At 44.5% G+C, this 16,216-nt stretch overlaps 1 protein-coding gene across 2 annotated transcripts in view; it reads right to left on the reverse strand.

Moving 5' to 3' along the window:
• TCERG1 (transcription elongation regulator 1) overlaps positions 1-16,216 on the reverse strand; it is a 1,289,229-nt gene that overhangs the window by 135,298 nt on the left and 1,137,715 nt on the right. The gene's annotated exons all lie outside the window — the stretch shown is intronic.

Here is a 16,216-nt window from a genome sequence, read left to right on the forward strand (position 1 = left end):
GCTTACCTCACGAGTCGTCCATCAACCAGCATCGCCTTGGGACTTCTTGCTCCGGGTGAGCTCTGCAATCTACGGTAACGAAAGACAACAGGTTAGCAAAGGCAAGGCATCATAGCACTGCGCATAGCGCCTACTTACCGCATCAAGACGCTCTCGATGCACCATCATCTACCGGCGAGTCCCAACTCAGCCAACGTTCCACAGCGAACTTCCACGCACCCAAGGAAAGAGAAAAGACATTATTTAAACCAAAGAAAGGCATACAAGCATAAGAGTAATAAGACCTACCTGAAAGACTCAAAAGGGCCGGCATCAGTGAGGTAACTAGATCGCACTCGCCCACAAAGGACAACGTGCCCCTGCCAAGAAGGCAGGACGGAGAGCATGCCAAAACCCATAACAAGGTGAGGAAAGGTCGTGGGAGGGGCTGCGGGCATATGGGGTGTTGGGAGGCTCTTACCCCAGTTGCCCAGTCTTGAACATTGCCCACCTTATTCCAGGCAGAACCTCTCAGCTGATCATACTGGGAGCTGCTGAGAAGGATACCAGAGTCCCCACAGCTGGGTGGCGTCCCCGTGGATACCAGGTGAGCGTAACAGGTGCCTGGTCAAAATGCAATCACGTAGTGATATTCAGCGAAAAAAAAAAGAGCACAACGTAGTTGTCGTGAGGATTGGGCCTTTGCCGTTTTTAGGTACTGGAGGTTCCGGTGGTCAGTTATTACGGTGATTGTGTGTCTGGCGCCCAAGAGGTAGTGCCGCCATGCCTTAAAGGCTGACTTAATGGCCAGGAGTTCTTTGTCTGTGATAGCGTAATTGAGTTCAGGGGGTGTGAATTTACGCGACCAGAAGGCAACAGGGTGTAACTGGCCCGTTTCGGGGTCCTTTTGTGAGAGGACGGCTCCCATAGCCATGCTTGAGGCGTCCGTTTCCACCAGGTATGGGAGATCAGGGCGAGGGTGGCGTAAGATTGGGGCAGATGTGAATCTTGCTTTGAGTTCCTGGAAAGCCTCCTCGGCTTCTGTTGTCCACTGGAACTTGTTGTTGCTTTTCCTTAGTAATGACGTGATGGATTGCATGATTTGCGAAAATCCTGGGATGAACCGGCGGTAGAAGTTTGCAAAACCCAGCATACTTTGCACCCCCTTGAATGAATTTGGGGATGGCCAGTACAGGATAGCATCTACCTTGTGTACATCCATTCGGATCCCATTTGGACTGAGAATAAAGCCCAGGAATTCCACATCAGAGACGTGGAATGAGCAATTTTCGAGCTTGGCGTAGAGCTGGTGTTGACAGAGTTTCTCCAATACGGATCGGACGTGTTTAACGTGGTCCTGCTTTGATGCGGAACATACTAGGATATCGTCGATTTACACGAGAGCACAGACATCAATCAATTCCCGTAGGACATCGTTCATGAAGTATTGAAATGCAGCAGGCACGTTGCAAAGGCCAAAGGGCATTACTTGATATTCGTACAAGCCGTTTTTGGTGCGAAAAGCGGTTTTCCATTCGTCCCCCTGTTTTACACGAACAAGGTGATATGCCCCCCCTCAGGTCTAGTTTTGTGTAGATCTGGGCATCTTTGACTTGATCAAGCAATTCAGGGATCAGTGGCAGGGGGTAGCGATTTTATACAGTAATCTGGTTCAGTGGCGATAATCTATGCACGTTCTCGAGTCCCCCTCCTTTTTCGGTACGAAGAAGAGAGGACTGGCTGCTGGAGACTTCGAGGGACAGATGAACCTGTTGGCCAGGTATTGGTCAAGATAGGCTTCAGGTGCTGGTTTTCTGGTTCCGTGAGTGCGTAAATTCGCCCACAAGGGATTTGTGCGCCGGGTATCAGGTCGATTTGGCAATCGTATGGTCTATGCGGTGTCAGGGTATTAGCCTGTTCTTTCTGAAAGACATCTTGAAAGTCCTGGTATTCACTTGGTAGGGTGCCGATTGCCACAGTCACAAGCGTGGAGGTTATGGTGTCTATTGGTTGTTTCTCTTGGCGATAACATGTGTGGGTGCAAGTCTCGGGAAAGGCCAATTCTTTTGCTCGCCAATCGATTCGAGGATTGTGAGCTACCAACCATGGCATTCACAAAATCAACCGGAACTGCAGTGCCTTAATGAGGTCGAAAACGATAGATTCTCGGTGTCCATCCTGGCACAGAAGGGTTAAAGCTGCAGTGCATTGGGATACTGGACCAGAAGCTATTTCCGTGCCGTCGACAGTGGTAACAGTGTCGGTGGTTGATTTAGGGCGTAACGGAAGCCCCATCTTTGCCGCAAGATCCTGGTTGATGTAATTCCCAACAGCTCCACCGTCTATGTACGCTCTTACTGCGTGCATCCGAGATGGTTGTTGGTGATTGATCAAGACCACAGATAGTGCAAAACGGGAGGTCTGTAGATCACTTTATTCGCTCGACAAGTGGACCCCTACACTTGCCGGGCTGGGGAGGTTTCCGATTCCTTGATGGTATCTTCCTTGTCCGTGGCCCCTACCGTCGTCCTCGGTGGCTAAGCTGCTCTTAGCATCTGCTCAGGAGGAGGAATAGAGTGAACCTTTGCCTGATCTCCTCAGGGGAGAGCCTTTGGATGGGAAGATAGGAGTCAATCGGTCTTCTGATCTGACTTTGGAACAGCAGGTGGAGTGCAAATCTCTGTCAAATCAGTTTGCCTCCCTGTTTTCACTGACACCAGGCTTGACCCCTTGGGGCCAGCATGAGATTCTCACTGGTGACTGTTTACCTGTTAAAAGCAGAGGTTGAAGGATGTCAGACCAAGTAAGAACCCACATAAAGAAAGAGGTCAAGAAGATGCTTGATTCTTGGGGTGATAGAACCCTCTACCAGTCCATGGGCTAGCCCAGTAGTGCTAATACCAAAGGCAGGATCCAAGGAGTTGAGATTCTGTGTGGACTATAGAGCTCTTAATGCCGTCACCATGACTGATGCCCATCCTTTACCCTTTACCTAGGACAGATATGCTGGTGGGCAAACTTGGTTCAGCCAAGTACCTCAGTACATTTGACCTAACATTGGGCTATTGGCAAATAGCTCTGACAGACCATGCCAAGGAGAAAAGGAACTAGTTACTGATCTCCAACTGTTGTTCTCCAGCATGGGTCTGGCATGGATTCAAATGCTTATGAATACTCCCTGTCAGGCTGGGAATCCTCGGTAAAGAAACAATCAGTTTCACTTTCACTTCTGGACCTCCGACGTCTAAACAAGTACATAAAGTCCCAAAAGTTTTGGATGGTGACCCTTCAGCACGTGCTAGGACAGCTGGAATTTGGAACTTTGCTGGATTTTAAGGACTTGATTTTTGTTAACCTGGAGAGAATGAGACCCTTTTTCCCACTCTCTCATGTATTTTAATGCGATTTGTATACTCTGTGTTTCTATTGGTTGTGGAGTCTGGCAAACTCCATAGGCATCATCTTTTACATGGTGTCACACAGCACCTGTAAAAGATGATGCCTATTAGATGATAAACTAATGTTTCCCAGAGCAGTAAGGTGAAATTGACTTTACTTACATTTGAACTTTCTAGACCCAGCACACACCATTTTACAATAGGGTGGTGGAGGGGTTACCTAGTATCCCCTTTGTCTAGCTTCTCAAGTAACAGCTGGTGGCAGTGGCTTTGTTTTTCCTACCATGTTGTGCATTTACCGCGGACTGTGTTCGCAGCTGCAGTAAAGCACCCAAGGGTGCCATTTTTGTCAAAACGGCCTGGTCGTCTTTTTTCGCCGTTTCTTTATGGAAAGGTCCTTCTTGAGATTTACTCTGCGCGCCAAACCAGATTTGGTCCCTTTGTTCGTTTTGCCTTTGGCAGGATTCACAAGTGAAGCCCGCCTCTGGCTCCAGGGTGTCTGGTGGGGGCAGGAAGCGAGGGAGGTGCCCAAAACTCCCTGTGCTTAGTCTCCTAGGAGACAGAAATACACTCTTAGGTGATTGGCCGGCTGGCTGTTCGGCAAGGCAACCACTCGGCTGGGTGACTGACAGCTAGGCTGGAATGAATGGGAGAAATCTGCATAAAAGGCGAGGCTTTTTGGCTGGAAGGCAGAGTCGACCACAGAACGAAGGAATCGGGAGAAGAACTTTGAAGAGACACCTGCTGCAACTCCTGGTACATTGGTTTTCCCGGTGAAGCCCTGCTGCTGTGCTGAAGCTTTAAATTCGTATCGACAGAAGCCCCTGCAAGGCTGACTTCTCCCTTTAGTTAGCGGGGCCAATCAACTCCAAAGTAAGCCACCCAGACATCGGAGCTGGTTGAATTTCCACTGCAGTCGCTGCTGGAACCGAATAGAGGGGGGAGAGGAACACCAGATCGTGTGCGTTGCTTTTAAGATCATTCAGACTCCCAGGAAGCAGGACTGACTGAGCCTGAGCCCCCTCAGAGTGCGGGACCCCAGATGCAAGGAAAGCCCATCTCGACAGCCAGGAACCGCAGTGTTGCTATTTGCGAGGAGCTGAAACCCCGAAGTGACACTTGTTTGAAGATTGCCGGGTGCAGTCGGTCCCCAGAAGTCCTCCCTCTTGTCTCCACCAGTGAGGCCCACAAACACCTGGATCTGCAGAGCTGCACAAGAACAGAAGCCAACTGCTGCACTTTTCTTCAACCTAAAGATATTGTAAAGTCTGACACCTCTTGTTGTGCCACCTTGCTTGATCTCAGTGGAGACTTGTCTCAGTTGCTCTTGTAGAGTTTCTTGCAAGCATAATCAGCTTGTGGCCCTACTTTGATTTCTTCTATTCTACAAAGACTTTTTAAACAGTCAGTTAGAATAAGCCTTCTTCAGAAGGGGAAATATAACAGTAACACTCAAATACACTTCAAAAATACACACTCCTAAGATTTCTAAATCAGCAAGTACCCATTTGGAATGGCCCACAGACACCCTCAGGTGATTTCAATAGTTCGAGTGCTGGAGACATTAATATATCACTGTTGCATTTAGAATCAGATTTAGGAATATGTCAAAGGAAAAAGATTTAGAACACCACAAAAGATCACACAAATATTCTGAAGCAGGTAAGTACTTTTGGTAATCCTGACAAAGCCTTCTGACCCACTAAATAGTTAGAACCCTGCTGCAGAGTTCCTTCTGGCGCAAAATACGTTGGCTGAAATGTATCTCTTGAGTGTTTGAGACAGATCAATGCGCCAAATCTACCTTGTCCTGGTCAATTGTTATCTGTTGCTGAGTGTAGAATGCTTAAGAGGGCCTTTTGCTCCCTATCTCAACAAATCGAGAATCAACTGGGCTTTCTCTTTAATCTTCAGGAAATACCTGGCCCTTATGAAATTGGACACAATACAGCCCTTTATGACACACAGCAACAAACCTATAGATCTTTGGCCATTGACCAGGGCAGGCTTTAACCTTTTGCTGCTAATAGATAACACGAGGAAACGGGAGGGTTATGAGCAGACTTCAGCTTGTCCACGCTGCAGCGCTGCGAAAGAAAATATTTTACATTTTGGTTTGTTCTGCCCATGTATAATGACATTTGAAAACGCACCATCATCCCACTTCTAAGAGAAGCTAATATTACCCAGTGCCGCTCTCGGCTCTCATATTTGTTTGTTTATTTGATAATGCGCACCAAACCCTCAGGTAGCAGGGTGCAGTATGTACAAGTATACTTAAGGCTTAGTTACAAAATGTAAATAGGTACAGAGTTTGGGAATGCAAGGGAGGGGAGTAACGTACACGCAGGTACAGTGGTAAAATCAACAATTGTACACATAGAGGAAGAGATGGTCAGGAAATCATGTTCATAAGTAGGTACAGCAGAGCAAGCTGATATTAGTTGTCATTAGAACTAAGCCAGTTTAACAGATTGTGCCTAAATCTATGGTATGGCTGTTTAGTTCTGAGGGCTAGAGGAAGTGTATTCCAGGAAAGGGCCAGCTTTGGCAAGTTTAAAGCTGGCCATTTCTAAGCAGTGGGAGTTAGATCTGGGAGGGCAGGCCAACGTTCTTTTAACCATTCTGTCTGGGATATGGGGGTGCAGCGTTGTTGAGGCATTTGAAGGTGAGGGATACAGTTTTAAGAAGGATCCTATAGCCAATTCTGAGCCAGTGCTGGTCTCTTCTAATGTTGGAGATATGCTCTCTACTTGGTATGTTCAGTGCTGCTCTATGGGCATTATTTTGTAATGTTTGCATTTTATCTATGATGTATTTGTTTACTCCTGTATATAAGGCGTTGCAGTAGTCTAATATGAACATTATTAATGCATTAGTGAGGGTAATGCAGCTTACTTTGGAAAGGAATGGTCTGCAGGACCTAATAAGTTTACAGGTGTAGGCAGTTGATGAGGAGATCGCGCTAACTTTAGTGATAGGGTGGAGTCAAGGCAAAATCCTAATGTTTTTACCTCGGTTACTACTTTAATTACATTGCCGCTGATATTGAAGGCAGTGTAACTTGGGCTAAGTTGGCGTTGGAGCCCAGTATCAGAATCTCAGTTTTGTTGTCATTCAGGCAGAGGACATGTAATGCTATCCAAGCCTGAATGAGGAGGTATATCTTGTTTACAAGAGCCGTATCTTCAACAAAGTTGCCCGAAAGGGGTATGAGGATCTGAGTAAAGTCAGCATAATTAGTGTAGGCGATACCCAGTCTATCCAATGTGTCAAAGAGTGGCTTAGTAAAGATGTTATACATTGTCGGTGAGACACAAGATCCCTGTGGAACCCCACAGGTAATTTGGACTGGGTCTGCAGATGCTGAAGGGGAGAAAACTCATTGTACAGTTAGTCTGGAAGGATTGTACCCAGGCTATAGCATCACTTGACAAATGGGCAGCTGATGCCAGGTGGTTGCATAATACTGCATGATCCACCAGGTCAAAGGCCACCGATAGGTCAAGGAGGAGTAGCATAGCTGTTTTACCTTTGTCCTTCAACATGTTAATTTGAGTCTTTAAAGCAATGAGTGCAGTTTCCGTCCCATGTTGTGGCCTAAATCCGGATTGGCGGGAGCCTAGTAGGTCGTTAGTTTCGAGATGATTCTGAATTTGGAGATACTACTCTCTCAATTATTTTTAGGAGGAACGGGACCTGTTGTGATTGCTCTATAGTTAGTTGGGATGGAAGAGTCTAGGGTCTGTTTCTTCAGTAACGGTAGAACCCAGGACTCAGATTATTGGGAACAGTACTAGATTTGAAGGAAGCATTAATTAGTTTAGAGCTAAATGGTGCTAAATCTCTAGCTGCGTCCTTAATTATTTGTGCTGGACAACTGTCACCCTTACAATTTGGCGGTTTCAGGGATAAGATGACTTTCAGTTTCTAGTAGAGATTTTGGAGAATTTGAATGGTACATCGGTACTAGGTAGTACAGTAGGCAGGGAGGGTTGCATCTAGGTTGAGAGCAGAGATGCTTTTTTGTTGGCTATTTTGGTTTGAAGGGTGGCTATTTTGTTAGCTAGGGCATTTTGGACGCTAGTGCACCATTGCTCATCTTTAGTAACATTGTCTATAGGTGGAATAGGGGTTTCCATTTCACAGAGGATGGTGAATAACTCCTTAGTGTTGGGGTTGGCCTTGGAAATTCTGTCATTAAACAGGTTCTTTTTGGTGAGGATTATTATTTTTTTTTTTAGCTGTTGGCCAAATTAGTTACTTGGACTTTGTTCTCGTCCGTAGGGGAGTGTCGCCATATAGTTTGGAGTTTTCTTTTTTAGAGTCGTAATTGTTTAAGCTGGGGGGGTGAACCAAGTGTTAAGGTGAGACCTTTGTTTACTTTTACGCAGTTTGACTGGCGCAATGATGTCAAGGACCTTAGTCATAGTGTTGTTGAAGGTCTCTACTAATATGTTAGGGTCGGAGTTGTTAGGGAGGGATATAAAGGTGGGGAGAAGATGAGGATGTCGTTTTTCAGCTGTATTGTCTTCTTTTCTTATAGTTGGGAGAGGGTGTACCCATGTCTATGTTTTTCTGCCTTTGGGGCTCTTTTGTGGAGGAGAAGCCAATTAAATGATGGTGTTACAAGCTGAACCTGTGGTCGTTGCCTGGTGTTCCCTAGAATATCTGAGGAAGGCATGGTACAAGGAAAACTTATTGTGGACGCATTAATGAAGTTTTAAATTTAATGTAATTTTAAAATTGATGACTGTTTTATGCATTTTTTGTATATGGAGTTTTATCTAACTGGACTGTGTATATTTGTATGCTGTGTTTTGGTTTACGGCTTTTATCCGAATAAAATATTGTGGTATGTTTCAACCCACTGGTCCAGGCCCTGCAACATTACTGTGCCTTGCTGGCAGCAGAAACATCAGAAATGGCCACTGGAAAGCAGGCTGCTCGCTAAAAATCACCCAAAATTGCGCTGTAAAAAAATGAAAAATAGGTCGCCATCCACTTTTGCCTATCTCACTGAACACAGGAGACCACTGCCAAAACCCACCATTGGGCTACCCACAGAGTAGCCTGAAACCACTTGAAAACACAATGCTGATTGCCAAAGAAACACAGAGCTGTTTGGAAATCTGTTTGCTTGGTTGTCAAAATTTGCAAAAATCATGGCTCACAAACCACCCAAAATATTCAAACTCCTTGTTGGGTGTTCCACATTATTCTACTGCAAGAACCCATGCAATTACAATGTCAGCAAGAATCATAGGTTATCAGAACAAAATCCACTTTTAAGGATACTTGATGGAAAGAAATCTGTCAAAAATGGGTGCAGTACTGTTACTCGCCTCCGACAGGCGCTGGCGATCTCTAAATCTGACAGGAGAAACTTGTGTTTTAAAAAGTGAATATGCCAAAGAAGGGATTTCCATCAAAATGCCATATAGAGTGCAACACATTTGATTTTCATGTTGAAAAAGACTGGAATTAAAGATATGTTTGCTTATTTTAAATTTATAAATGTAATGTTTTCACAAGGAACTATGTTACAATTGACCATAAGGTAACCTGATTTAGCTAAAACTTCCAAAAGGCTTTCTTTCCCTGAGAACCTCCCATCTTGTTCATTCCCACCAAAAGGAGAGGATTTTGCCTTGGCATGTTAATCAGAAGGGGAGGAGATTTCCTCTGCTGCTGTGAGAAAGAAACAATAGGGTCCTTGAACTGAATAGAAAATGCTAATTCGGGTGTGACTGACACCAACTGCTCTGGCAGGAAGGTGAGCCATGTGACCCTATGACTCAGCCCAGCTTTGGAGGCGGGCCAGACTGAAAATGTGGATCGAAGTTGAAGTAAATGCATGTTTTAGAAAAATGCTTATAGCAAATTGTATTGACCTGAGAAAAATATGAAACTTATAGGTTGTTAAAATGAAAAATGTGCTCACAGTTTAAAACTAATTTGGAATCTGTGCGATGTTCTGAGACTGAACCCCGGAAATTATTCATATTCCAGCCATTGTGTTTATACGTTTGGAACATGAAAAATTACAGGAATATGCCCAGATGGGATGTGTATGCATGTATAAAAATTGGTGCAGAACTAACATTGAGAAACCCACCAAAGTGCGAAAAAGTTGTCATTTATGAACTAAAGTTCGCAGGAAGAGGAGAGTTGGACAGCAATGTACCTTAAGCAATCTGTCATGTAATTATGTATTATTAACAGGTTGTGCATCTTGGAAATATGTTTTTTGGGGAAAATAGATTTCCTAAGTAAAAGCAAAGGGGAGGGATTTCCTTTGGACCATAAACACATTGTCACTCTGACACATATGACACACTGCTCCTGTCTCAAATCTGGAGAGGGGAAATTCTGTGACCTATCAGATCCTTAGAGGGTTGGGCATAGATAATCAGCCTCCCCACCCACTTTGGAAATGGATAAATAGGGACTGTTGAGGACCCAGAAGGGAGACACTTTCCACTCATCAACTGATTCCTTGGCGAAGCACCCTGCAGGAAGATCCAGGCACCAGACATAGATCCAGAAACCAGACTCTAGGACTTTGAAGCAGAAGGGCCCAATCCCAAGAGCTGAACTCTTCTCAGCTGGCCTTCAGAATCTTAAGCAACCAGATTTTAACCCCTAAACTTCCAAGGGGCACCACAAAATCCAACAGCCGGACTGAGCTGTTTTGCTGTTCTAGCTAAGAACTCAGTGCTAGAACCAAGATCTAGACCCATAGAGCAGAGCTGTATCCAGAACCCGGTAGATCAAGTCCAAGAGGCTGCACAGACCAGAGTGCCTTGCTGAGAGCAGAGTCCAGGTGCCCTGAATCCTGCCCGGTGGAGAGTGAAGTCCAAACCCTTGACCAGATCTTTGACGGGCCCATTCCATTCCAAAGCCATAGGAGTGAGTATTTAGTCTAGAACTGTCCATAGTCATCTCTTATTTTTAAAGTAATCCTATTCAATCCATTTCGACCTATCCAGAATTGCATTATAGAATCTTGTGTCTATCCTGAATTCTTGTCTTTATATAGTCAGTGATAATTGTAGCGATAATCATCTGTGCGCTGATATTTTCTGAAGAAAGTCAAGTGTCCTGGCACACAACAATCAGAGTGGAAGGCGCCCTGTTCTGGTGGTTGTCCCGTTGGATATCTTTTACTTTCATAGCTCCTTAGTATAAGTCCAACTTGGTTCCGAAATCTTTAAAGTGCATCCTTCATTTTGAATCTTGACTGTTTCTGAAAAATCTAGCTTCACAAAAACCTCTAACTTTTGAACCGTACGTCCTAGCAACAAAATTCAATGTCATTTTGAAGCTAAAGTCCTCAGCTTTAAAACGAAACCAAAAAGATAGTCCAATTTCTTATAGTTTTTCTGTAATCGCGTTTCCCGCACGCGGAAAAGTTAGCAATTTGGTTAAATTTCATTCAATAGAAAAACAGCTATTTCTTGCTTTCAACTTCTGAATTTTGTTTTCCATCTGCTAATCATTCTATAATCATTGCTAGTGTTGCCCTGCACCAATCCAAATCAACTCTCACTAGTTCTGAATCCCATTTAGCGAATTAAAATAAATTTTAGCATTTTCCCATTCAATTCAAATTACATTTAAAAGCAATTGACCCGTTTTAAAATCATTACTGTTTTCTCTAAGCTTGCGGGGGGGGGGGGGGAGAATTGGGATTGAACTGCATTGTTGATTGTTATTCCAGATACCTGTGTGCCCTCATTCCATATCTTCATATTGCATGTTGGGGGGAGTGAGTAACAACAGGGGGGAAGTGTGATTACATTGTCTTTGGTTAAATTCATATCAAGTTTATTTCTGTGTTGCATTTTTTCATATCACTGCATTTCCTTGAAACGCCCCAAGTATTCTCTGCTACATTAATCCTCCTATCCCTACTCCTAATTGATTAAAGAGATTGTTGATATTGTAATATTACCCATTGCTGATCATTGTTCATATTGATAAGTGTCATATGCAGATATTATTCATATTCATAAAAGTATAATCTATATATTGTTCAATTCTTCAAATAAATCTTTTAATTTGCAAAACAAACCTATTTCTTGGTTCAGTGAGACCGTGGGAATTCAAAGAGGGGCGGTATATAAGGGTTTATCATTCAGAAGTAAATGAACTTTTGACATAAAAATATATAAATAAGGGTTTCCATTGGGCATCCCATACTAGGCATTGACTTGGTTGGTGCTGGACTGAAATCACTTACACTATGAGAATTAAATTGATGACATAAAGGTCTACAAAACGTGGAAGGAGTTACTTATGTCTTGTACCCTTGCGGCCTCCAGTGGGGGCACTCAAAGGTAAAACTTGGGTTCCGCTCTATATTCTACTGTTTGCACTACGTAAAACCAAGCGCATACAAATAAAACACAGATTCCATCATCCAAGCCCGCCAAAAGAAAAAGCTTGCTGTGAGCCAAATTTGCTACAACATGTGCAACAAATGTAATAAGATATACTGTCACCAACCAGAACCATACACCTGTAGTGGGTCAGTGCACTGATCCAGGGAGACAAAGGGGCACATGTGCAGTTGGGAATCATAAGGGTGCCCAAAAACGCCACAAACATGTGTAAGTCACATACCAAGTGAGCTCCAGATGGAACTCTGGAAGAAAAAAAGCCAGGGTACCATAACAGACAAGCAAAACAAGGTGGATACTCAAAAAAGTTAGCAAAAGGGCACTAAAATTTGTGCAAGACCATGGAAGTTGTTTCCCAGGAAATCAAAAATAGAGCCCCTCACTATGGTTGTACGATTGTTGGCCAGAAAAGTGTGAGTGCTTTTCTTTATCTGAGGCTGTAACAGTGAAAGGAAGAAACCAGTTTGTAGTGCATAGCTTCTTTCTTGGCTGGGAAGAGGGGTCAGTTAGACTGTTCCGATGCTCTTGGGCCCAAGCCTGAAAGTCTGATGCCCTGGAAAGACCTTCATAGTTGCTTGAATAATGTTGAAAAACAAAGATTTAAAAGGATTTTAGGCAATATATAGGTTGTTGGAAGATGGTGTTTTTTTATTTTCTTCTGCATCTGGAAAGACACTGAAAAATTCATACCATGAAAAGGAAGTGACGGTGCCTTTTCTTGAGCCAAAAGGCTCAACTCTGTGCTCTTTAGCCATAATCCTCTATGTATATGTCAAGGCTCAGGCACATGCTCCTTGATAGTTTATCAGTTTATCAAGGATTCCATGCGCAGATTAGAACATATCCATTTCTTCAATTCGAGACACATTTTTCATCCAAGGAGGATCCCATGCAAAATCAAATATATGTTTGCATAACCCTGAATTTCAAGGTGCAAGAATGGCATCACACTATGTCTGCCTTAAATGTAGAGAATGTTTTGGCCACCAAATCTACTCTTTCTTGCCGACGTGTGTAATGGTAGGTGCAACACTGAATGGACCTGTGCCTTGGCACCAGTACAGGTCACTACTGTTGTTTCAGGAGAATGGGTACTAGCAAGACAATTCTTTATAAGGTATAGTACAAAGTCATGCATCTAGCAAAAAATCAACTTCCACACCATAGACCTCTAACATATGGGTGCAGCCGAGTAAAAGACTGTTCTGATCTGCTTGGAAGTACATCCACCAACACCCTTGTTTCAGCAAGGAGCAGGGCGAAAATGGGACACCCTAGCTCTTAGTGAAGGATGGTGACCACTTAACTGAAGGTGGAATCGCCAGAAGCATTTGTATGAACATGCTTGGGCTTTGTCCATCCTTTGGATCTTTTCTCTTATTGTAGATACCATCTCTGGACTAGAACTATTCATTCTGGAGTGGGGGGTAAACATGTCCGTGTTAGAGGCTCGGTGCCTGGACAAGCACCACTAATTATGCGGAAATGTTCTTTTTCAGCTGTGGGTCAGAAACTTTCTTCAGAGGCTCCGACACGTACAGGTTGATGGCAGTGTGCAGAGTGGTGGGATGTCCATGACAAACAGGTTACTTGTTGCACTGAGTTAGCACTGTTATCTGAAATGGGATGCAGCAGAGGGAAACCTACTTTCTTATCCTTTAGGACAAACAGCCATCCTCGATGGTTTGAGACATGAGATGGTTGCACCCGGTGAAGGGCACTGAGCCAATCAGGTTACTGGAGATGCGAAAGAACAGTTTACCGCTGTGGGATTTTCCAGCCACACAGGCCTGTATCAGGGTGGTGCCATCTTGATTGTGGGGAGGCAACCGGGAGCCTCTACCTCTTGCCTCCCCATCCAGCTACCCTTCCCACGAGAAACTCCTCACCCTTCGCTCAGGCCTACCTAGGCTCGGGCTGACTGGCTGTTACTGGCCCTGTATGCTGCCCTGAGCAGGGGAGATTACAACAAAGTTTGCTTGATCATGCCACGGATCATCAAGGAGCTCAGGACTAACTCCCCTTTATGATCCGGTAGGGCTTTTGCAAAGGCCATGAGGAGCCCAAAGGAGAAAAAAGTGTAATCCTTGACCATTAGGCAGGACCACAATACATTTATGCCCGAGGGCCAATTAGAATGCCACGTCGGGGGCTTTCCTGGCATTAAGCATAGGTCAACGCTCAATGGAAGTGCTGGTATTGGGTCTGGTGGGTACCTTAGAACTCTCTTGTGTCTCAGATTCTTTGGTGCAGTACTGGATTGTTATTCTGCCGCATCTGGTTAGTAGGGAACGCGTACCTCATCAGGGTGCTTCAGAATTACAAGTTTACTTGCCTTCTTGCTCTTTGCGTTTCTATGGTAGTCATCCGGAGGGTGGTGATGGGAAATGCAATCCCAGATTCTTAATCATGCATGAACCAATCTTGTGATACTGTGCATCACTCAAAGAACAGCAAGGACAAGGACAGTGGGACCCCAATGATGCAAGAATACGGAACGAAATCAGGGCATATACCTTGTTGCAGGAATAACTTGGCTTGGACCATACATGTGAGGGAAGGAGAAAATAGGAATACAAATTGTGCATGTTAAACACGCAGCTACTCAGTAACGATCATATCCAGTCTGTGCATAGAAAAGTACTGGACGAAAAAGGTGCTAATAGTGTGCTTGTCCTTACATGCACGCCATCTCATTCCACTAACGCTGCTTTGCTTAACGCTCTGAATGTGTGGGTTTTGGTGCAAACAGTCAGTGCCGTGAAATGATGGGATTATTTTTGGAGGTGAAAACTATTTCTGTCAATAATAAGAACACTACTCAGGTCTGTGCACCCAATCAAGATTATCCTTGACTTTTCCTCCATTACTGAACTTTAACTATTAAATCAAATGTGAAGGTCAATATACATTTTGTTTAAGTACTGCCTCCTCCACTCCTCGGCAGAACAATCTTAAAATCCCAATATAATTTTGCACAAAAATCAAATCCCTTTAAAGTCTGGCACACCAGGAAATATATTGACTGTCACAAAGTCACTGTGGCCCTTCAAGCAAAAGCAGAGTGGGCAGCTCTGGTGGTAAGGGGGAGATTGCTCAGATTCCCTAGTCTTCCTGAAGCTGGCAAGAGGCCAGGGGTGCATGGGCCTCCTACATGTTTCCATCTCTCTCACAGTCTCCCCCTCTCACGCACACAATGAGAGAAAGTAATACATTCTGCCCAGCCTCAACGGGGCACTCAGATCCATGCAGTGTGTGTGAGTCCCAGCACTGTGCGTGACAGAGGGACAAATCCTGACATGGACTTTAAACCAGACTTCATAGAAAATCATAGGCCAGCAAAAGAAATAAGGCATTCATATTTGGCAAGAAATGGCAAACTGCACTTTTAAGTCAACAGAGCACGCTAAGAGGGGAGAGAATTCCCAAGGAATCAGGCAGGGGAATTGCTGGCACAAGACATGAGCAGAATTCCTCTACCTGATACGAATGTGGAGGACCTGGGCTGGGGCCAGACTTCAACCTTCCACTTTTACCCTCACTGTCTTCTTTCCTGATAAGATGGTATGAGCAAGGTACTTAATGATATTTCTGCATTTTGAAGGTCGAACACATAAAAGACATATTTAATTTGGTCGATTTTGTGCGGCCTTCAAAATGCTGAAATATCACATACTGACCCCGCCCCACCCCAGCCTGTTTGAAGGACATTCCCCCTCCAACCCTCTCCCGAGCCGGCAGGATTTATAGGAAATTGGGGTGGGGCTCACCCCCACGAAAACCCTACTTTGATCCACTGCCACCACTCTTCGCAGCCCAACACAGTACCCCTCATCTTCCACCACTCACAGACATGCAAAAACACTTTTACCCGCTCTCCCGCCCCCTCGCTTCCCCACCACAAACATTCCCCCCCTCCTCGATCACAGAGACACCCACTCACTCACAAACACAAAAAACACTCACTGTCATGACTTTCCTCTCCGGTCAGCCTTTGTGCGCACTTGTGTGCAGTAGGGGCATGACAGTTGCATTTAGAAAGATTGCTCGGAGCAGTCTTTCTAAAATCATTCTTTTTAAAATTTGATTTAAAAAAAAAAATACATTTTCACCCAATACCTTGACAACAAGGGAGAAAGTGGATAAAGGGCTTGGGCCAATCAGAAATGAGGGTGTGGGGGGGGGGCAGTACAGAATGGCAGGAATGAACTGGAAACGAATCAGATCTTTGTGGAAGCCACTAACCGTGAGGGCTATAATAGACCCCCCGCCCAAGAGCCATGTCACACAGTGAGATCTGGATGCAAGTCACTCAGAACAAAAACGGTCAGGAAATCCTAAAGAGTAATCATGAAGTGGAGGGGACTTACAAAAGTGAGCAAGAGAGACTTTCATCCTTACAGAGGGAGTGGAAAATGATACGGTTTTCAGAAA

The sequence above is a fragment of the Ambystoma mexicanum genome, chromosome 3p, assembly GCF_040938575.1.
Source record: "Ambystoma mexicanum isolate Mex_15411 chromosome 3p, UKY_AmexF1_1, whole genome shotgun sequence".
In the NCBI taxonomy this organism is placed as follows: domain Eukaryota; kingdom Metazoa; phylum Chordata; class Amphibia; order Caudata; family Ambystomatidae; genus Ambystoma; species Ambystoma mexicanum.